This window comes from Ursus maritimus, unplaced genomic scaffold, assembly GCF_017311325.1.
Source record: "Ursus maritimus isolate PB19 unplaced genomic scaffold, ASM1731132v1 scaffold_14, whole genome shotgun sequence".
In the NCBI taxonomy this organism is placed as follows: domain Eukaryota; kingdom Metazoa; phylum Chordata; class Mammalia; order Carnivora; family Ursidae; genus Ursus; species Ursus maritimus.
The window spans coordinates 32,905,622-32,928,280 of NW_024423786.1; the positions used below are offsets into that span (position 1 = coordinate 32,905,622).

The window sequence follows — 22,659 nt, forward strand, 5'->3', positions numbered from 1 at the left end:
TTATATCTGGCATTGGTCGAGAAATTGCCTAACACTGATTTGATAGGGCACAACCCCGATTTGATGGTGTGTGGAGACAGCAAACACTGCTCTCCTTGAGCTTTCTGGTTCAGTCAAATCAACAGTCAAAAAGTACTCATTGGAGGCGGCCTAGCAATGTAGTCAAGAGATTGGGCTAGAGTCTGGTCACCTGGATAAGGCTTAGACTAATGCCTGGCACCTATAAAACACTCATTATTATTATAATAATGTGCTGGGGAATATAGAAGTAAAGAAAGTTGCCTAGAACAGTGTTGTCATGTCTGGAACAACATGTGGCATATACTGGGTTCTCAATCAGCCGCCATAGAACAAACGAAAACAGTTCTTAGCTTCTCTAGAAGCTCACCCTATGGTGGAGGGAAAAGGCTGTTACCAGTTATTCAACAAATATTTGTTCAGTGTCTGCCATGAGCCAGTCACTCGGTGAGACTCTGGGGATGGAGTGGTGAACAAGTTAATCAAGGTTTCTGCTGTTTTGGGACTTACTATACCCAGTGTCTAGCAAAGTCATGGTAAATAGTTGACCTATAATAGATGGTGAATGAATGAATGAACGAGTGAGTGAATGAAATAGTAAGAAAATAACACACGGAAGCACACAATTAAGGTCTAAATTAATATGTGCAGATGGTTACGACTACTGTAAGCTATAGGAGAGGATAAATCAGAGACCAGCTCTCAACTTGTTGCCTCTACATGAATAGATCGGGGAAAAGGCTAAGCTTCATGTGGGCAGGAGCTGGGTGTTGGTAGGAAGGTGTTCCAGGGGAGGAACAACATGTGAGAAGACTCAGAAGGGGAAAGCCAGAATAGGAGACTCCCTATGGTGGTGGGTGCCTGTTGCAGGCCAAATTTGTGGGCATGCAACCCTGCAGCCACACAGGAGCCCTGGGCTCACACTGCTGCTGGCATTTTGAAATTCTTAATAATTTTTGACCAAGAGGCCCCACATTTTTAATTTAATTTAAGCCCCCCAAATTATGTAGCCAGACCTTCCTGTTAGGGGTGGTGGAAAACCTTTGACAAAGGCCAAGGAAGTAAAATGATGTGATGGGAAATAGCGAGCCATGTTTGACCAATAAAGTAGGGTTGCAGAATGGCTTAGGAAGACAGAAGCAGGATGCAGGGTCAAAGAAAAGCCTGGATTGAGGGGATCAACATACCTGCAGTTGTAGTATGTGTTTTTGACGTTGATGGCCTGGGTGAGGGTAGGGGCAAGGGAGATGGAAAGAAAAGTGGAGATTACTGAGACAGGAGGGAAATTTGGCAGGTTTTGGGGACTATGTGGGGAAAGGAGAGGACAGTGAATTAAAAGTGCTGCAAGCTTGGGGACATTTGAAAATTACTAAATATGCAAGAACTGGATTGTGTTTGGCCCCGCAACTTACACACTCAGGCAGGGGACTTTACTTACCTACTCCTATCTCTCTTCTGATGCTGTCATGAGGAAAGTTTTCCTTAGCAATTTGCAAGTTAATCCCTGCAGATAATAATTTTGCAAGTAGTAATCATCCTTACGAGTCATAACAGTAACCATGCTAACAAAATATTCTGATGGTCTACACGTCTTTGATTGCTAAATGGTTTTCCCACTTTGTTCTTTCAAATAGGGTTCCAAAGCTTTAAAACATTTGAAAATCGCTATCACTAGGAGATGTACATTAGAGAAAAACATTAGAACTATTTTAACAAGGCTGAGAATTTCTAAAAAATGGGATCCAAAATGATTATTCACATGTGTTTATGTTAGATGTAATAGACATATAAACTGAAATTTAGGGGAGATTTTAGTTTTTTGATGAATTATCTCAAAAATTCAAACCAGTGGTTGGGGTGCCTGGATGGCTCCATGGGTTGAGCATTGGACTCTTGATTTCCGCTCAGGTCATGATCTCAGGGTTATGATCTCAGGCTCACGAGATGGAGCCCCATGTTGGGCTCCGCATGGGGAGTGGAGCCTACTTAGGATTCTCTCCCTCTCCCTCGGCCCCTCCCCACCTCTAAAAAATTCAAAGCATGCTCAGGAAAATAAATAACAAAGCTTTTAAGTGCCTTTAAAGATGACATTGCTTTTTTGCACTATTACTACAAAAATGAAAATCTTTTCTTTTTCTATTTTTTTAAAAGATTTTATTTATTTATTTGAGAGAGAGAGCTCACACAAGTGGCGGGGGGGGGGGCAGGGGCAGAGGGAGAAGCAGACTTCCCACTGAGCAGGGAGCCTGACATGTGGGGCTCAATCCCAGGATCCTGAGATCATGACCCAAGCCAAAGTCAGACTCTTAACCAAATGAGACACCCAGGCACCCCCAAAACGAAAATCTCTTAATCATTGCTTGTTTTACCTCATCCTGAGTAAAATCATTTTTAAAAATACTTTTGCTAATTTTGTAGATGAAAATTGGTTTCTCATTATTTCAACTTGATTTTTAAGATTTAACTTCTGGCATGTTAATTGATAACCTTATCTTCTCATTTGGTCAATCCTACTTCACCTATTTCTTTCTTGGCAGCCTGTGGTATGTCGAGTCATTGTTCACAACTTTTGTGCCCTCCGTATTTTAAAATCATACATCCATGTCCTTTGCCCTGTGGCTTTGCCGTACCACTCATTATTGAGGGCAGAGTATATCTGCCCATTCCACTGATGTTGGGTTTGGTCATGTGATTTCCTTAGCCAATAGAATGTGGACAGAAGTATGCTGTACCAGTTCCAGGAGGAGACCTCAAGGGACATTACATCCTTCCCCGTGCTTACATACGCTTCTGCTATTGCCAGAAGAACATACCCTGAATACCTACTGCCCCTTTAGGCTGGGCTCCAAAAATTGAGAAACATGAAACAGACCTGAACCCAAACAGCAGTCTGGAGCCAAGCCCAGCCAAACCCGCCTACGTTCTTCCAAATCCCAGGCCTGTGAGAGAATTTTTAACCACTGAGTTTGAAGGGTTATAAAAACAGCACCATTGGGGCTCCTGGGTAGGTCAGATGGTTAAGTGTCTGATTCTTGGTTTCAGCTCAGGTCATGATCTCAGGGTCATGGGGTTGAGCCCTGCATCAGGCTCTGTGCTTAGTGTGGAGTCTGTTGGAGATTATCTCCCTTTCTTTCTCCCTCTCCATCTGCTCCTCCCCCTGCTCACACTCTCTCTCCCTCTCAAATAAATAAATAAAAATATATTTTTTAAAGATTTTTATTTATTTATTTGACAGAGACAGCGAGAGAGGGCACACAAGCAGGGTGAGTGGGAGAGGGAGAAACAGGCTTCCTGATGAGCAGGAAGCCCGACGTGGGGCTCGATCCCAGGACTCTGGGACCATGACCTGAGCTGAAGGCAGACACCTAGCGACCGAGCCACCCAGGCACCCCTAAAAAAAAAAACCCAACCCCATTGTAGCAATATAATCTTATAGTTTTTCTTATCGATTTGTATCAGTTCCTTATATGGTAAACATTTGATTATTATAGTTTGACTCAAAATTTCTTAACATTTATCTTTTAATTTTATGATTTTTGCATATAGAAATTAAAATTTTTACAGAAGGGGGAATGAACCACCAGAGACTATGGACTCTGGGAAACAAACTGAGGGCTTCAGAGGGGAGGGAGGTGGGGGATTGGGATAGGCCAGTGATGGGTAGTAAGGAGGGCATGTATTGCATGGTGCACTGGGTATTATATGCAAACAATGAATCATGGAACACTACATCCAAAACTAAGGATGTACTGTATGGTGACTAACATAACATAATAAAAAAATTTTTTTTAATAAAATAAATTTTAAAAATTTAAAAAACACTATAGACAAATGGATGTATAACAATAAAAAAAAGAAATTAAAATTTTTAGACAGATCTCAATCTTTCCTTTATGTTTCTTTCTCCTGCTTCATCTGACAGCTTCCCATTCCTATGATCACCTATTATATATGTATAGTGTATTAATAGTTATTTCTATGATTTACAGATATTTATGACATTTTTTAGCCCATCAGTATCCTTTTGCATAATGAATAGAATGAATTGAATGAGCCTCCTCACTGAAGTCATAAAGATAAAAGATGATACTACTAATAAAAACCGTAATTAATATCACCATTTATTAGGTACCTATCATGAGCTAAACGATATGACACCTCACATGAATTATCTCATTTAATTTTCACAACAGCTCTGCAAGTTGGATATAGCCAACCCACTTTAAGGGTAAGAAAACCTAATAAAAATTTTTATTTTTTTATAATGATGATTTATTATCCCCATTTTATAGATGAGTAAATTGAGGGATACAGAAAGACTAAAGAACTTGGTCAGGGCCACACAGCTAGGAATTACCTCAGCTATGGTTCAGGTCCAATTCCAGAATTGCCTTTTCCCACTAAGCCTTCCAGAAGACATAGCTACCAGTTCTAATGAAAATATCTAAAAGAGTACCCTGAACTTTTCTTTCCTTCTTTTCTTTTTTTTTTTTTTTTGAGGTAAAGGAGGTAAGAGTCTGAGTGTTTGATAACTAAAGTAATCAGTATCTCTTAAGTTCCAAGAATTCCTTAGAAATAACATTCTCTAAATATAAGTGGTATTTAGGCTAGGGAATATGTACATTCTTGTTTATACGAATATTAAACCTTACAATTAAGATTTAAGAAAATCACTAGATTTAAGTCTGTTACCCCTAAAATAGCGATCAGAAATTTGTAGAAGAAATCCAGATGTACTCATTCATCTAGAAGATGCCATTATTCCACTTACAATAATTCTTTTTTACACAACACTTGCTTATAGACTTTTTTTTTTAAAGATTCCATTTATTTATTCAACAGAGAGAGAGAGGCAGCCAGCGAGAGAGGGAACACAAGCAGGGGGAGTGGGAGAGGAAGAAGCAGGCTCCCAGCAGAGAAGCCTGATGTGGGTGGGATCACGCCCTGAACAGAAGGCAGACGCTTAACAACTGCGCCACCCAGGCGCCCCATGCTTATAGACTTTTAAAAATAATAGAATATTGAGTAAAACAGAAGCAAATTACAGAATATGCATCTTATGGCATCATTTATGTAAAAAACGAAAGTAAACTACGATGACCCTAAGCATGCTTAAATGCAGGGACAAGGATATATAATAAATTGTTGAAGCTGTAGCAAGTGGTTACTATGATATTAAGAGGAGGGTAAAGGAGGATTTTTACTTTTTGCTCTTTATGTGCTATATGTTGTAGAATAGTGCTGAAGAGTAGGGGCTTTATAGGCACATTGGGTTAAAATCGCCACCAGAAAGAGAAAGTCCAGAAAATGAAAATCAAACCACAATAAAATATCACCACACAACCACTAGGATAGATATAATTATAAAAAGATGGAAAATAACAAGTATTGACAAGGATGCAGAGAAATGGAAACCCTTAAATGTTGCCGGTGGAAATGCAAAATGAGACAGTCATATTGGATATCATTTGTCAGATACTCAAAAAATTAAACACAAAATTACCATATGACTCAGAAATTCTACTCATGGGTATAGACTCAACCGAAAACGTATGTCCATACAAAAACTTGTGCGTGAGTGTTTACAGCAACATTATTCATAATGCTAAAAAGTGGAAATAACCTAAATGATCATCAACTAATGAATGAACAAAATGTGGCACAGCCCTATAATGAACTATTATTTTTTTAACGATTTTATTTATTTATTTGACAGAGAGAGAGACAGCCAGCGAGAGAGGGAACACAAGCAGGGGGAGTGGGAGAGGAAGCAGCAGGCTCCCAGTGGAGGAGCCCGATGTGGGGCTCGATCCCATAACGCCGGGATCACACCCTGAGCCAAAGGCAGACGCTCAACCGCTGTGCCACCCAGGTGCCCCTATAATGAACTATTATTCAGCCATAAAAAAGAATGAAGGGTTGATACATTCTACAATATGGATGGGCCTTGAAAACAGCATGGTAAGTGAGATTGTATGATTCCAATTATACGAAATGTCCACAATAGGCAAAATCATAGAGACACAAAGTAGATTCGTGGTTACTAGGGGCTGGGTGCAGGGTTGAACAATGCTAATGGGAATGGGGTCTTCAGGGGGGTGAAGAAAATGTTCTGGAATTAGATGTGATACTGGTTGCACAACCTTGTGAATATACTAAAAACCACTGAATTGTACCCACTTTTAAAAAATGACTTTATAGTATGTGAATTGTATCTCAAATGTTTTTTTTTTTAAGATTTTATTTATTTATTTGACAGAGATAGAGACAGCCAGCGAGAGAGGGAACACAAGCAGGTGGAGTGGGAGAGGAAGAAGCAGGCTCATAGTGGAGGAGCCTGATGTGGGGCTCGATCCCGCAATGCTGGGATCACGCCCTGAGCCGAAGGCAGACGCTTAACCGCTGTGCCACCCAGGCGCCCCTCAAATGTTTTTAAATAGGGAAAATCCACTTATGAGCGTGGAAAGAGTCTTGGTACATCAAAGCTGGATAGGGTACATCCCTATCCAGGGAAGGGACCAAAATATGTAGATGAGGAGCCGTTGGAAAGGCAATGCTCTTGGAAGAGAAGAGGGTAAAAAAGGAAGGAGAGGAGACTGTAAAAAGGAGCAGAAGGAAGAAACTTAAGGATTCTGCAGGACAATAGAAAAACAAGAACATCTATGTTAATTATGTTAATTTCCTTATTTCTGTGCCTGTAGTGTGGTTATATAAGAAAAAATATCTGTATGAAGGAAATACATGCTAAATGTTTGAGGTGATTAGGGTTACAAGTTGGCAACTTACTCTTTTTTTTTTTTTTTTTAAAGATTTTTTATTTATTTATTTGACAGAGATAGAGACAGCCAGCGAGAGAGGGAACACAAGCAGGGGGAGTGGGAGAGGAAGAAGCAGGCTCATAGCGGAGGAGCCTGATGTGGGGCTCGATCCCAGAACGCCGGGATCACGCCCTGAGCCGAAGGCAGACGCTTAACCGCTGTGCCACCCAGGCGCCCCGGCAACTTACTCTTAAATGACTCAGGGAAAAATGATTTTTGGACTATACTTGCAAATTTTCTGTAAATTTTATATTGTTTAAATAAGAAAAGAATCTTTGACCTGGAAATTTTTTAAGTTTCTATTAACTCTTGGTTGGAAAGGGGAAAGACAACCAAAATTACAGAATCTCTAAAGAATGATAATGAAACTATGTATCAGAGTCAATGAAATATATATAAAGCCCTCATGAGAGGAAAATCCATATTCCTACCCATATAAATCAATAAAAATGAAAGATTGCTAATAAATTAAATTCCAAACTCAAGAAATCAGAAAATAATTTCAGGGGGCGCCTGGGTGGCAGAGCGGTTAAGCGTCTGCCTTCGGCTCAGGGCGTGATCCCGGCGTTATGGGATCGAGCCCCACATCAGGCTCCTCCGCTGAAAGCCTACTTCTTCTTTTCCCCCCCCCCCCCCCGCCCCAACATGAAAACACTGTGTTCCGATCAGATACAGCAGGCACAGTATATGGAGCAGAAGGCAAACAGCACGGAGGGAGGAGAGAACCATTCATGTCCCAAATCATTCCCACTCATCTCCTGGGACAGTGACCACCATTCCCACAGCAGCACTGGCCAGCTCCTCTGACACACGGGAAAAATTGTATGTTTGAATCAATCAAAAGCCTGATTTGTTTTCGGGAAAAAAATTAAGACAAGCCACTTGCTAACTTGAGCAAAAGAGGAAAAACACAAATATGCAAAATAAGAAATGAGAAGAGGAAATAGTAATGGTAATTTAAACAGAAGAACATTTAAATATCACAAGAGACTATTTGATAGACCTTTAAGCAAATACATTTAAAAACCTAGAAAAAATGGTGAATTAAAAAAACAACAGGGTTTACCAAATTTGATTCCTTTAAAGATAGAAATCTTAAATATATCAATTTCTGTAGAAGAAACAGAACATTATTCCACAGAAGAGAACCAATTCCAGATAGTTTCACGGCGGAATTCTACTAAACCTTCAAACACCAGGTAGTCACAATGCTACATAAATTATTGCAGAATGTAGCAAATGAAAGAAAATTTCCAAGTTATTTTTATACAGCAAGTACAACAGTGATACCTAAATCAAGTGAAGTTCATTTTTTTTAAAGATTTTTTTTTTTTAATTTGAGAGAGAGAGAAAGAGAGTGAGAGAGAGCAGGGGAAGGGGCAGAGGGAGAGAGAGAATCTTCAAGTAGACTCCTCACTGAGCCCCGATGTGGGGCTCGATCCTAGGACCCTGAGATCATGACCTGAGCCAAAATCAAGAGTCACTGCTTAACCAACTGAGCTACCCAGGCATCCCTGAAATTGATTTTTAAAAGATAATAAAAGAACGGGCCTCTGGGTGAGCTCAGTTGGTTAAGTGTCCAACTCAGGTCACGATCTCAGGGTCGTGAGATTGAGCCCCGTGGCTCTAAAAAACACAAATAAATAAAAAATAAAATAAAATGCCTTTTAAAAGATAGAAGAAAAGAAAATCACAAAACTATTACTGCTTATGAATATTAATACAAAAATATTAAATGAAACATTAGCAAACAGGATCCAACACCACATGAAGAAAATAATACACCATGACCAAGTAGGATTTATTCCAGGAATAAAAGATTGATTCAATCTTAGGAAATCTAATAATATAATACATCATATTAATAGATCTCAGAAGGAAAATCATAGGATTATCTCCATAGATCCTAAAAGGGCCTTTGTCAAAATTTCACATCTATTTAAAAAAAAGAAACACTCAAGAAAATAGAAATTGATGGATTTTTTTTTTTTAGAGCAAGAGAGAGAGAGATCGTGTGCAAGTGGGGGGGAGGGGCAGAGGGGGAGGGAGAGAGGGAATCTGAAGCAGGCCCCACACCCAGCACAGAGCCCCATGTGGGGCTCTATCTCACAACCCTGAGATCATGACCTGAGTCAAATTCAAGTGGCAGAGGCTTAACCAACCAAGCCACCCAAGCGCCTCATTGATGGGTGCTTTTTGAACGTATTTTGTTTCACTGGGAAAAACTAAGACATTTCCACAAAGATGAGGGACAAGGCAAATGGATCCTTATCTGCACTCTCAAAAACACCAACAAGGTTCTTTGTGGAGCTAGAAAGTTAATGCTAAAGTATGTATGGAAAAATTAAAATGAACAATAGCAAGGGAAACACCGTAAGAGGAAATCTGCAAGAGCCCAACCAGACCTTAAGATAGTCTACAAAAACTGTGATTTAAAAAGTATATGGGGCCAGGCGCGTGGGTGGCTCAGTCAGCTGAGTGTCCCACTCTTGTTTCGGCTCAGGTTGTGATCTTAGAGGTATGAGGTCGAGCCCAGCATCCGGCTCCAAGTTCAGCAGGGAGTCTGCTTGAGATTCTCTCTCCCTCTGCCCCCCACCCTGCCCACTCTCTCTCTTTCCGTCTCTCAAAATAAATTAAATAAAATTTTTAAAAATTTTTTAAAATTTCTGATCCCAGGATATTGGGATGAGACCCACATCAGGCTTTCTGCTCAGCGGGGAGCCTGATTCTCCCTCTCCCTCTGCCTGCTGCTCCCCCTGCTTGTGCGCTCTCTCTCTCTGTCAAATATATAAATAAAACCTTAAAGAAAAGAAAATAAAAAATAAAAACTTTGTTCATGGTTAAAAAAATAAGCAAAGTACAAGATGAAAAACTAGGAGAAAGTATTTCCAGCATATATAATAAATGGCTAATAACCCTTAAATATTTGAAGATAAAAAAGACCAAAAATCTAGTAGGAAAAAAAATAAGCAAAAGATATGAACAAGAAATTAATCAAACAGACATTTTAAGGGGCACCTGGGTGGCTCAGTCAGTTTAGTGTCCAACTCTTGATTTCAGCTCAGGTCATGATCTTGGGGTCACAAGATTGAGCCCTGTGTTGGCTCTTCAGTGGGCATGGAGCCTACTTAGGTTTCTCTCTCTCCCTCTCCTGCCTCTCTCTCTTAAAAAAAAACAAAACATGCAAATTAAAATCACACCAAGAGCCCTCCACTTCCAGTTAAGATGGAGTGAGCACACTCTATTCTGTCTTCATTATCACAGTGAAAATAAGCCTTTACTCTGACCAGAGGAACCATGGTTCAAAGAGCACAGAGGGAATCTTCATTTCTTTTCTCTAATCTCCCTTTCTTCCCACTGCTTGGCTGCAGAAGCAGTGACAGCCATAGGAAGTACACAGCAAAGAGGAGACTAAAGCCCTGGCTGGCCAGAGGACTAGCAAAGGGATCCCCTATGAACTGGAGAATGTTGGGGAGATCATAGAAAGAAGGCTTCAGGAGGTAATCTCACAAACTTATGAACAAACTCCTGGACTTTCCCTGTGCTGCGTGTGCATCAGAAATCCTAAACCCAACACCAAAGCCTTTGAGAACTGAACAGGATGGGCAACGGTCTACATACCTGCTGGCCTGTGGGTGGCACACAGGCGAGGTAGATCTAAATAGCGCTGCAAGGGCAATGAAAATTAAGTTGACATTGGACACGCAGCCCACAGAAGGCAGATCAGAACTTGCAGTCTGTACCTAACCAGGTCAATTGCCTGGCTTAAAGAAAAAATTGTCCTTGGGGCGCCTGGGTGGCTCAGTCAGTTGGGCGTCCAACTCTTCATATCAGCTCAGGTGGTGACCTCAGGGTTGTAGGCTCGAGTCCCGAGCTAGGCTCGGTGTGGCACATGGAGCCGGCTTGAGATTCTCTCTCCCTCTCACTCCGCCCCTCCCCCCTTAAAAAATTGTCCATGGGAATTAAACAAGACTCAGAGTATCATCACATAATATACAAATGGCCAGGATGCAGTCCAAAATTACTTGACATATAAAGAACCACAAAAGTCTGACCCATCATCATGGGTAAAGAAAATCAAAAAATACCAGCCCCAAGATGACTCAGATATTAGAAATACCTTACAGAATTCCCCCCCTTTTAAAAAAAATTGAGATATAATTGACATATAACATCATATTAATTTCAGACATACAGCATAATGATTCAATATATACATATTGTGAAATGATCACCACAATAAGTCTGGTTAATATCCACCACCGCATATAGCTGCAAATTATTTTTTTTCTCATGATGATAACTTTTAATATTTACTCTCAACAACTTTCAAATATGCAATAAAATATTAACAGCAGTCACCATGCTGTACATTACATCTGCAGGACATATTTTTTTTTATAGCTGGAAGTTTGTACCTTTTCACCATTTTCACCCATTTTGCCCACTTCCTACCCCTGCCTCTGGCAACCACCAATCTGTTCTCTGTATCTATGAGTTCAGTTCTTTTTTAAGATTCCACACATAAGTGAGACCCTTTGGTATTTGTCTTTCTCTGTCTGACTTATTCTACTTAGCATAATGCCTTCAAGGGCATTCTGCATTGTTGCAAATTTCCATCTTTTTTATGGATGAATAATATTCCATCGTATTTATAGTCCATATTTTCTTTGCCCATTCATCCATTGATAGACACTTAAGTGACTTCCATGTTTTGGCTATTGTAAGTAATGTTACAATGAACATGTGAGTGCATATATCTTTTAGAGTTAGTGTTTTTATTTCCTTTGGTCAAATACTCAGAAGTAGAATTGCTAGATCATATGATAGTTCTATTTTAAATTTTTTAGTAACCTCCATACTGTTTTCCCTGCTGCACCAATTCATATATCCACCAATAGTGCACAAGGGTTCCTTTTTCTCCACATCCTTGCCAACACCTGTTATTTCTTATCTTTTTGATAATAGCTATTATACCATGTGTGAGGTGTGGTTTTGGTTTGCATTTTCCTGATGATTAGTGATGTTGAGCATCTTTTCATGTACCTGCTGGCCATCTGCATGTCTTTTTTGGAAAAATGTCTATTTAATTCCTTTGCCCATTTTTTAAAAAGATTTTATTTTTTAAAGTAATCTCATGGGGTTTGAATTTACATCTCCAAGATCAAGAGTCAGATCCTCCACCAACTGAGCCAGTCAGGCACCCCGTCTGCCCATTTTAAAATCATTGTTTTTTGCTATTGAGTTGTATGAGTTCTTTCTATATTTTGGGTATTAACCCTTTTCAAATATGTGATTTGCAAATATTTTCTCCCATGCAATAAATTGCCTTCACGTTTGTTGATGGTTTCCTTTGCTATGCAGAAGCTTTTTGGTATGATGTAGTCCCACTTGTTTATTTTTGCTTTTGTTGCCTTTTTTGGTGTCAAATCCAAAAATTCATCCCCAAGACTGATGTCAAGGAGCTTACCACCTATGTTTTCTTCTAGGAGTTTTATGGTTTCGGTTTCTTATAAAGTTAAATGTATATTTACCAAGTGACTCCACAATCCCACTTCTAAGTATTTATCTATAAAACTGTACACAGAGGAACACCTGGGTGGCTCACTTGGTTGAGCGCCTGCCTTCAGCTCAGGTCGTGATCCTGGGGTCCTGGGATCAAGCTGAGTTGGGCTCCCTGCTCAGTGGGGAGTCTGCTTTTTGCTCTCCCTCTGCCCTTCCCCCTGCTTGTGCTCTCTCTCTGTCAAATAAATATAGAACCTTAAAAAAAAAAACTGTACGCAGATATTTGTAAAAAAAAAATTTTTTTTTAAGAAAGAGCAAGAGAGCACAGGAGAAGCAGACTCCCTGCTGAGTGGAGAGCCTGACACTGGGCTTAATAGATCCCAGGACCCTGAGATCATGACCCAAGCCAAAGTCAGACGCTTAACCAACTGAGCCACCCAGGTGCCCCAGAAGTTTTATTCATAATCAGCAAAAACCAAAAACAATCCAAATGTCTTTCATTAGATGAACAGATAAACAAACTGAGGGGCGTCCATACAGAGCAGTGCTGCCGGGACGTATAAAGAAACAAGCTACTGGTGCACACAACAATGTGAATGACTCTCAAAGCTAGTATGCTAGGGGAAAAACATCAATCTCAGAAGGTTCCACTGATACTACACTGGACAAGTCACAGTTATAGGAGTGGAAAATGCATCAAGGGTGACTAGGGCTTATGGGTGAGGAAAGTGACTAAGAAGGGGCCACATACTTGGGAGTCATGGATATGTTCCAATCTTTACTGTGGTTACAAGAATCCTTACTGTGGTTACAAGAATTTAAAGTCATAGAACTGCACACCAAAATGATTTTATTATGTAGAAAATTTTGGGGGGGGGGTGCCTGGCTGGCTCAATTGGAAGAGCTTGTGACTCTTAAAGACACATTTTCAGGGACACCTGGCTGGCTCAGTCGGTTGCACTTCAGACTCTTGATTTCTGTTCGGGTCATGATCTTGGGGTGCTGGGATCGAGCTCTGTGTCAGGCTCTGTGCTCAGTGGGGAGTCTGCTTGGGACTCTCTCCCCCTCTCCCTCTGCCACTCCTCCTGCTCGCTCTCTTGCGGGCTCTCTCTCTCTCAAATAAATAAACAAATCTTTAAACAAATTAAAAATAAAGACACATTTTCAGGGGCATCTGGCTGGCTCCATGGATAGGGAATGTAACTCTTGATCTCAGGGTTTTGAGTTTGAGCCCCACATTGGGAATACAGTTTACTTAAAAACATTTTTTTTGACACCACAAAAATCCTTATGCATAAGATTATTCACTGAAGCACTATTTGTAATTGCAAAATATTGAAAACAACCTCAATGCTCATACACAGGAAAGTGGTTTCGTAAACCACAGTACATGTACAAAGTGGAATACTACGCTACTGTAAAAAAAGACTGAACAACTCTATGAACTGATAAGAAGTGATGTCCGAGGTATATATTATTAAGGGAACAAAGAATAGTGCTAAAGAGTGTCTGTAGTGTGGGGGCACCTGGGTGGCACAGCGGTTAAGCATCTGCCTTCGGCTCAGGGCGTGATCCCGGCGTTATGGGATCGAGCCCCACATCAGGCTCCTCCGCTGGGAGCCTGCTTCTTCCTCTCCCACTCCCCCTGCTTGTGTTCCCTCTCTCGCTGGCTGTCTCTATCTCTGTCAAATAAATAAATAAAATCTTAAAAAAAAAAAAAAGAGTGTCTGTAGTGTGGAATGAAGGAAAAATCAGAAAACATAGATGTCTCCACGTGTTTTTGAAAAGAGAAACACAGGAAGGATAAGCTAGGAAATGAGATTGGTTACCTTCAGGGGATAGGGGTGGGTGGAGGGGACAGAAAGCATAGGAACAGGGAGGAAGAGGTAGGAGTAGGGGTTACACTTTTCTGAGTATACATTACTCATAGTTTGCTTTCAGAACTGTATTCATGGTTTACATACTCAAATATTAATATCAACAAGGATGGAAGAAAGAAAATCCCTTAAATTTAAATAGAAGCAGAAACAATGAACTTCGTGTTATTTCAAATGAATAACATAAACATGGTGAAACAGGGAAAGGGTAACTTGCACACTGTGTTTTGATTATATCCCCTCAGACTAATGACAAAGAACTATAAACAAATACTGAACTCGAGTTAGCAGGCTTGCTTTTGTAGCGGTACAGATTCGCAATTCCGAAACTATCCTCTATGCATTGTAGGTTTGAGCAAGTCAGTAAGTATGCTGAGTTATAATGGGAGGCAGGTTTCTCACTGATGGGAAAGGGAGTTACAAATATGGGAAGGAGGGAGGCTGGAATGAACCCTGTGGCGTGGGACTAGACTTGGAAGTCATAGTGTGGATTCGTGGTGTGTGAGAGAAGAGCATTTGGTGGTAAGAGACTGTGACACTCCTGCCCACAAGAACAGCTTCTGAGAACCCTGAATGGTAGGACTGTGCCTGGCCCGTATTTATAGAAGCCCCACACCCTGTATGATTGTAACACTGCCCATCTACATTATGAGATTGGCCTCACTATTACATGACAAAGAGGATTTTCTGCCAATTGCACATTTTTTATTTGGAGACTTGGAATAATAATGGAAGGAACAGTCTAAGGCCCGTGCATTCGTCAGGTCTCTATCTGTTGCAAGAGAAGAAACTGAGCTCAAACAAATTGAAGCAATGAGGGGATTTATTAGCAAATATTGTGTAAAGATTAGGAGTGGGTCTAGCTTCAGGTCTGTCTGGATCTAGGAGCTTGAATGATGTCATTGGGGCTCTCTCTTTCTCTTTGTCACTCAGGCTCTCTCTGCTGGGTGGGCATGATGAAACTGGACAGCACGAGGCTCATCTCTGGCCAGCTCAGCAAGCCCAACAGAAAGAACACCTGCCCCCTAGATTCCGGCAAGAAGTCCCAGGGAGGACTGTGATTGGCCCAGCTCCTGGGGTGAGAGAGATGGGGCCACCTTGACTGGCAGCTCCCCAGAACCACGGGGAGCGAGGGAGGGGTTCCTGAAAGGAAACCTGGGAGAAGCCAACAAAAATTAATGACTCTCTATTGCTTTTCCTGCCACAGCCTCCTTGTAAAGTTCTGACTTCTGTTTATGCCCACCAGGTGGGACTAGGTAAATTCCTCAAAAACAATAAAAAACAAAAGTACCTTAACCACTTTGTACCATGACAAGCTTCTCTGAGGGACCACAAGCCCTTGTGGGCAGGCGGGGCAGACCTGGGTGTATCTTCTTGTGGTGTCCTCCCCCACCTACCTATGCCTAACACACGAGCTTGCCCTAAGCATAAACTCCAAGAATGTTTGCTTAATGTTTCCAGAACCTTCCAAGCCCCCCCCCTGTCGCCGCCCCCCTCCCACCCCGGCTACCTCATGTTTGTCCTACAGAGCCCTCCAGACTACACCAGTTCTCAGGTAGTAAATGTCCAAGACAGAAGCCTGAATATAACTGCTTCAGAATTCTTCCTGGGTCAGTCTCCAAACTCCATGTCAGAGGAAGGGCTAATTTGATGTAGGTATTTTATGCTTAATTTACCAATAGATGAATAAGTAACAATCACCACTAAAAAATCTTAGCTAAAATTTTAGCCATCAGTACCTTTGGTAGAGGAACTTTTAGACACTAACATCCTATCCTTCTGTGAGCTGACACACCTAGGTCCTTTTTTTTTCTTAAAGATTTATTTTAGAGAGAGAGAGAGAGCATGCACATGAGGGTGCAGAGGGAGAGGGAGAGAATCTCAAGCAGAATCCCTGCTGAGCGTGGAGCCCAATGTGGGGCTCGATCTCACGACCCTGAGATCATGACCTGAGTCAAAAGACGCTCAACCAACTGAGCCCCCCAGGCACCCCCACACCTAGGTTCTTTTTGAAAAACATCTCAGCCCAGAGGATCCATGTGGCCTCACAGAGGTCTAAGAGAGAATAACTCCAGTTATCAGAAGCTTGTTCCTGAACTCTCTGCGCCCCTTGTCCCCCACCCTTGAATACTCATCAAAAGAACCAGTGCTTTAAAATAGGATCTCTCAAACATGAGTTTGCATGAGGATCACATAAAGTGCGTATTTAAAACACAGATTCCTGGCCCCTACCCCTGGAGACTCTGAGGAGCAAGGGCTGATGAGGAGCTGAGGGAAGATTTATCTGAACACAAGGAAAAACAAGTGCAAAGGCCCTGAGGCAGGAAAGAGGAGCGCTCCAGGAAATATCAACAAAGGGGGCAAAAGGTAAAGGGGTGGAAGAAGAACAAGCAAAGACCGCAACAGGCAGGGCCTTGAGGTTGAGACAAGGAGATTGGGTTTTTATCTCAGTGAGACTAGGAGCCCCTGAAGGTTTTAAATGGGTGGAAATACAGATCAGATCGTCACTTTAAGAAAATCGCTCTGACTCTTATGTACAGAACGGATGATTAAAAGGCAAGAAGGAAGACAGGAGGACCAGACAGGAGGCTTCTGGAGGGCTGCAGGCCAGAAGGGATGATGGCATGGCAGGGGGTTGAATATGGAGCCAGACAGCAAGTGAGATGTGAGGATTCGGAATGCGAACCTCAGTCCTGGAGCATTTTATTGTTCCTGTTTGCATTTCCTTCTGTTCCAGTTATTTTATCCCTTCCTCACCTTTTGTTGTGGTCTCAAGATCAAAATGTTCTTTTTGTTATGAGAATGATACAGTCTCAATATTTAAAATGCAAACAATATAGGAAAGTAGAAAGAAGAAATCACTCATCAACAATCTCTCCCCCATGACAGGCTACTGTCCTTCCAGACATTCTGTACTTGAGAACACATACATTTTGCCCAGGTAGTATCACCTATGCACGCTGCTTTATAATATGCTGTGTCCACTGTATAAAGGATGTTTCCAGGTGTGTATGATATGCATTCAATGAGGGGAAGTTGAATCTCACTAAACCAGACTTCTTTGCTGTTTGTGCAAATTTCCTCAAAGAGAGACTTTCAAAAAGGTATAACTTTCAAGTCTATAAAATTAGAAAACACAAGTAATTTTCCTAAAAAGCAGGAGAGGGCCTAGGGGATTTAAAAATTAAAAACCAGAAAACATACTCCAAACAGAGGAGCTACAAAACAAGAGGAGTAATTTCCTCCCAGAAGGGAATATGACACCTAGACAAAATTACGTTGTTTATTTTGCATGGTCTTAACAGAAACTACACAAAAAACCGAGAGTGGTGGCAGGAAGTGCCTTTTTGTGTCTCTGGTGGGGATGGGGCTCCCCAAGTGAAGCCTCTGGATATCTCAGGATTAAGCCAAGAATCCTCAGAGCAACTTGCCCAAACACTATTGTATTTGTGTCTCCTTCTTTGATTAGTGGCTTAGTCAGCTTTCTGGCTCATTATCATGGTAATCTTTTATTATTATTATTATTAAAGTAAGAAGGCTAAGGCTTTAGTTTTTTTATTTTCCCCCAGAGGAAAATAATTTAAATACAAGCTTGAAGGTATTATATATATACTCTTTGTCTTTCATAATATATTCAACAACCTTGATGTGGGAATGTTAATTTTTTTCTATCTCAGTCATCAAATGGTTTAAACAGAAAGCAAAAGCCTTGGGATACCCGGACTCTGTCCTTAGCCATTAGTTGCTTTCCTTGGGTTGAATATCCATCCTACAGCTCAGCAAAGAAAAAAATCAAAGTAGACAGTGTATATTGGGGTTTACGTTCAGTGATGTAATGTATTAGAGCAGAACTGGTCAAATATTAACTGCAGCGGGCAGGGAGTGGGTATATGGTGTTCACTGTAAACCCAGGTCTTTAAGTTACGGTGTTACTTATATTACTTGCTTTTGTTAACAGACAGCAAGACTTCGCAGCAGACAACATTTAGGAAAGGATTCTTACATTTAATAGGAGAGGGAGAGGTGGAGACTGTCATTTCTGAAATTTTCTCTAGGAAGGACTGATACTGAGTGTTTGAGGGTGTCACCTGTCTCCCCCATAGGTTGTAGTCACTTTCTGAGGATTTTGAGACTTAATTAATGCAGTCAATGTTTTGTTTGTTCATTTTAGTTTTAAAATATATTACATAAATAACACATGAATACTGAAAAAGCAAACACACTGAAGATAAAAATTCCTTTTGAAACCCGCCCCCACCCCAAATCTCCAGTCTCCTCTGCCCCAGCCAGCCCCAGCCAAATGAAATCACTTTTTCAGTTTGATATACATTCTTCCAAACCTTTTCGTACAGATATATATATATATATAAAATATGTGGTAGTGTTTTATTTCTTGATTTTTCATAAGTTGCATTATTCCATATTTATCATTCTATAACTAGCTTTCTCCCCACCCACTCGTCAACATGTCTTAGAGCTTTTATTCTAAGCTTCTCATAACTCAACCTTATTAAAACAAACAACCCTGCTGAATTGTATAGGGTGCCTGGTTAGCTATTCTGTGTATGTTTTTAGTTATTTCTCTATTGATAGACATTTGGGTTGTTTCTGATTATTTTTTTCTTTTCACCATTAAAAACAACACGACAGAAAACAAGTTTGTCCATATCAACCTATGTGCAAATATGACTTTTTTCTTGAGGTTAAATATTCGGTGGAATGGCCATGCAGAAGAAATTAGAAATTATTCATGTTTTGTTTTAATAGACATGACCAGTTTTCCCTACAACATGACTCTCAGTGGTCAACTCCAGCAAATACTTCTTTTTATTAAGCTTTGGAATGGGCTCACCCCGGGCTCCAAACAGAGCAGAGACAGGAAGGCTATGAGCCTGAGTCTTTGCCTTCTAAGACTCATCTATGGGGGAGGGGGGTGCCTGGGTGACTTAGTCGGTTAAGCATCTGCCTTCTGCTTGGGTCCTGGTCTCAGCGTCCTGGGATCGAGCTCTGCGTTGGGCACCTTGCTCTCTTTCTCTCAGATAAATAAGATCTTTAAAAAATAAAAGCAAAACTCATCTATGGGCCCCCATATATCAACTGGCAAAAGAAAGGTTAAATCAGAAGCTAACAAAGATTAGTTATTTATGAAGGTGGATGGACAGAAATGGGACATAAAGAAGGAGGGAATGGGAACAGGTAGTAGGAACGAGGTGGCCACAACACTCCTCTGAGTATATGTAAGCCCCTTGATGCAGCTGTAACTCTTAGAACCAGTGTAATGGTTTACATACTCCCAGAATAAATAAATCATTCAAATCAACCAGGATGAGAAGAGAACCCAACATGGAACACCAAAAATAAGGAATCTAAGTGTATTACAAATAAAGAATATAAACCACCCTGGCGGGGATAGGGAAGAAAACACCTAACCTAAGTAACTGAAAAAAATGACATTTTGGATACTATAAGACTAACTATGCTCTTTTCCTCCCCGGCTGCCATCATGAATGACACAATCACTATCTGGACCAGGAAGTTCATGACCAACTGACCCCTTGAGCGGAAACAGATAGTCATTGATGTCCTTCACCCCGGAAAGGCAACAGTACCTAAGACAGAAATTTGGGAAACTAGCCAAAATGTACAAGACCACACCAGATGCCATATTTGGATTTGGATTCAGAAGCCATTTTGGTGGTGGCTTTGGCATGATTTATGATTCCTTGGATTATGCAAAGAAAAATGAACCCAAACACAGACTTGCAAGACATGGCCGGTATGAGAAGAAAAAGACGTCAAGAAAACAGCAAAAGGAATGCAAGAACAGAATGAAGAAAGTCAGGGGGACTGCAAAAGCCACTGTTGGTGCTGGCAAAAAGCGAGCTGAAGATTGGACCCCAGAAGGAGTAAAGATGCTGCAGTGGTTTTATCTGTGGTGATCGTGCAGATTTTTCATGAGAGGATTAAGAAACTAAGAATGTTAATGTGTCTGGTTGAGAAAAAAAAGACGACTAACCATGGAAGGACTGTACACAGAGATTGTAGTTTAGTCAGTAAATTTGTTCCTCTCTGTGGGTCTCACAGGGGAATGAGTTAGCAATTCTGAAACTGTTTTATGTGCAGACTAGTCTGGGTCCAATTAGGAGACAGAAACCACAGTCATTTGAACAGGGAAGTTTAATAAAAAGAATTGTAACTATAACAAGGGATCGGAGAAATGAGTGATTGGCTAGTAAGACTAAAGAATATAGGAATAGCGTATCTAAGGAGCAGCCACTGCCTAGGACTGAGAGACAACCCAAGGGAAAGACTCCCTCCTCCGGGGCAGAGATCTAGACCGAGTTGGAGAGGGCACGGCCATGGCTCACTGAATAGCAGAGAAGTCACTGCAGTGCCATACTATCAGAACTTGCCAGAAATCCACTCCCTAGGGTTCCAGGAAAACTGTTCACAGGGAGGTATCTCACTGGAGGCACTCTACTATGTAACTGCCTGAAAAGGCTGCCAGGGAAAGCGGCCAGGCACTGGTTCTCGGGTGCTGTGTACTGCAGGAGCCAGCAGCTAGAATCTGGTATCGGGGAAGCTGTCTACACTGCAGATGCTGGAGGAGTAGCCATCGTGCAGGAGCCTGCCTACCAGAAGGAACACACCAGACCAGGCTTCCTCCTTTCTCCTGCAATGATTCTCCATTGCCCTCTACTGACAAAATTCAACATGGCGCGAGCTGACTAAGGAAAATATTTAAATGAACCAGCTTTACTTTTGCATACCGGATAACGAAGGATGAATTTGGATTTGAGGGACAATAAACGGATCACTGGCAGAGTCCAACCCTTTGTCTACTTGCCTTCCATAGGCTCCCTTTTACACACGTTTGAACTCTCATATAACAAAACCTCTCTATAATTCCACCTAACAAGATACAGCTTTTTTTTTTTTTTTAAAGATTTTATTTATTTATTTGACAGAGATAGAGACAGCCAGCGAGAGAGTGAACACAAGCAGAGGGAGTGGGAGAGGAAGAAGCAGGCTCATAGCAGAGGAGCCTGATGTGGGGCTCGATCCCATAACGCCGGGATCACGCCCTGAGCCGAAGGCAGATGCTTAACCGCTGTGCCACCCAGGCGCCCCAAGATACAGCTTTTTATCTTAGAAACGAAGACATTTTCATGCCCTCTGCCAAATGAGGAGGAAACAGTCCCACCGAGAGTTATTGTATCCATCACTGACTATGTTAATTAACCCTTAAATTCTGTCATAGTCCCACTGAATAGTCTGTTACCTAAAATCTAAGCTGTAAAGTTAGCTTCAGCAATTTGTATGCAAAATAAAAATGGGAAGAAGGAGAAAGAAGAAGAAAATGGTTAGCATTACAAATAAACACATATGTATGACAAGCAAATAAAATGTTTCTATAATTGGTCATAAGGCTGTAACTGATAGCTACGACTTTCTTCTTCACTACACAGTCATTATTTCCCTCACTCTCAGGCAAAACCTCAGCTCATTGGGGTGACCCAAGCCTTCATTCCCAGTGACTCTAGGTACTTAATTGTACCTGCTTTTCTTGGTTGCTTTAATTTTCCATTATCCTTTACTATTAGGCATGGAAGTCCTAAGAGGTGCCCTAGAGAACCCCTGAGTATATATGGATAAAGAAATAAATTTAGGTGTATGTATATATGTGTGCTAGTATACACGGAATGTATTTCCCAGCCCTGTTTGATGAGAGTGCCTAGACACAATGATGCCCCAGCGGCACACTGAGTGTTCAGATCTGGGTTTCAAAAGATGATTCTCCAATAAAAAGAACCAGAAATCCTTGAAGAAATTATTGAGTCTAGCTAGCACTAGGACAGAGAAAATACAAGATGAACCCACAAAATAAATATTAATTCGCCCATGTTTGTGAATTAAATAACTGAATAAATAAATTAATGGGGGAGAGGGGCCGGAGGATTTCAATTAACAAATGTAGAAGGAATAAGGGAAATAGAAAAATCAGGACGAGAACATCACAGTAATGATTGTTGCATGCAAGATCCACTCATGGATGCTAAAATTAGCTAGCAAAAGTTTGAGGGTAACAAGATATTTGCATCATCTAAAAGTATCCCCACTGGGCACCTGAGTGGCTAAGTCAGTTAAGCGTCTGCCTTCAGCTCAGGTCATGATCCCAGGATCCTAGGATCAAGCCCCACATTGGGCTCCCTGCTCAGCGGGAAGCCCACTTCACCCTCTCCCTTTGCCCCCCACTCATGCATGCTTTCTCTCTCTCGAGTGCTCTCTGTCTCAAATAAATAAATAAATAAATAAATAAATAAATAAATAAAATCTTTTAAAAAATAAAAAAATAAAAGTATCACCACCAAGAAATTACAAAGAGAAGATAGTAACTTCACAGTGGAGACACCTGGCAGACACCATCTTAACCACGTGAT

The 22,659-nt window shown here is 41.1% G+C and overlaps 1 pseudogene; it reads left to right on the forward strand.

Moving 5' to 3' along the window:
- Window positions 1-19,679: 19,679 nt before the first annotated feature.
- LOC103675061 lies at window positions 19,680-20,157 on the forward strand (annotated as a pseudogene).
- The last annotated feature ends 2,502 nt before the right edge of the window (window positions 20,158-22,659 follow it).